This window comes from Diaphorina citri, unplaced genomic scaffold, assembly GCF_000475195.1.
Source record: "Diaphorina citri unplaced genomic scaffold, Diaci psyllid genome assembly version 1.1 scaffold4290, whole genome shotgun sequence".
Classification (NCBI taxonomy): domain Eukaryota; kingdom Metazoa; phylum Arthropoda; class Insecta; order Hemiptera; family Psyllidae; genus Diaphorina; species Diaphorina citri.
The window spans coordinates 8,183-9,576 of record NW_007381689.1 but is presented as its reverse complement, the minus strand read 5'-3'; the positions used below and the strand labels follow the sequence as shown (position 1 = coordinate 9,576).

The following is a 1,394-nucleotide window of genomic DNA, read 5'->3' as shown; positions in this document are numbered from 1 at the left end:
AGCTCTTCCGCTCTTACCTGTACACTTTGCCTGCAAACATATCTATTCTATGTTATAACGTTGCAAGTTCCCTACTTACCTGTACACTTTGCCTGCAAACATATCTATTCTATGTTCTAACGTTAGCAGGGTTGTTATCGAGGGCTGGTGGTGAGGGGAGGGAGGAACGTATTTGTAGATGTGTGTGGCAATTAAATATATGGTCCACGGTGAGGGTATCACCGCACCCGCAGGTGGGTCGAGGGTCTCTTTTGAATAGCACGCGATTGACTACTTTACTTTCAGTGAGCCATTGGGAACTGTAAAGGTGTGTCCACACATAGTCGACCGGCCGTCCACCGACATCGATTCACAATAAATTCACATCGATCGATGATCAAGGGACGGCCGTCGACTATGTGTGGACACAGCTTAATGGCCAGCGGCATTAGCACGTTGAATGCACCAGTTCCCAACGGATCACTGAAATTAAGCAACATTACGCGTGGTAAGTACCTGGATGGTGACCATCTGGGGAATCCGCGTGCTGCTGGGTTCCCGGCTCCACTCAGGCTGGGTGAGGTTAAATTGAGGAGGCGGCCAGAAAACCTCGAAGTTACAAGGTCGACTATATGTGTGGACATACCTTTACCAGCGGCGATAGCACGTTGAATGCACCAGTTCCCAACGGATCACTGAAGTTAAGCAACGGTGCGCGTGGTTAGTACCTGGATGGTGACCATCTGGGGAATCCGCGTGCTGCTGGGTTCCCGGCTCCACTCAGGCTGGGTGAGGTTAAACTGAGGAGGCGGCCAGAAAACCTCGAAGTTACAACTACTAGCAAGCGCTAGTCATAACGGGCGTAAAAATATATACTATACTACCTTTACATTCAGCACACATCGTGTCTACTCCGGAATTTCATCTTTGTGTTTTTTCCTAGAATTCCTAGTGTTCTCTGGTTCCTTCATTCGGGCTATCCCACCCCTATTGAACGGTGATTGGATCCACTCATGCAAACCATCAAACTCCTCAGCTTTCTCCTCCAGTGAAGTTTCTCAGACGCTTGACGCTTTGTCCTGAATGTTAATGTCCCATCCAATACCTCTTCATCTACGCCTCTCCTCTATCTACCTCCATTTACGTCCCTTTACCTCCACTTACATCCCTTTACCTCCATATACATCCCTTTATCTCCATTTACGCCTTTCCATTCTGTTCCCGGTTAATATTGTATCTTCCCCATCTACGCCACTTGATCTCCTCTTTACCTTTGGAATACCCTCTTGTCATTCTCCACTGCATCAATCCTTTTTCAACTCATATCAAACCCTCTCTTTGTCCTCTTTGCTTACCTTCGTATATGGCTGACTTCCTTTCCTATCTTCGGACTCCCTCTCTCTCTCTCTCTCTCT

General features: G+C 47.6%; 2 pseudogenes; both read left to right on the top strand.

Annotated features, from left to right (window-relative positions):
- The first annotated feature begins 417 nt into the window (after window positions 1–417).
- LOC113472204 lies at window positions 418–535 on the top strand (annotated as a pseudogene).
- A 94-nt stretch (window positions 536–629) lies between these two features.
- On the top strand, window positions 630–747 carry LOC113472203 (annotated as a pseudogene).
- The last annotated feature ends 647 nt before the right edge of the window (window positions 748–1,394 follow it).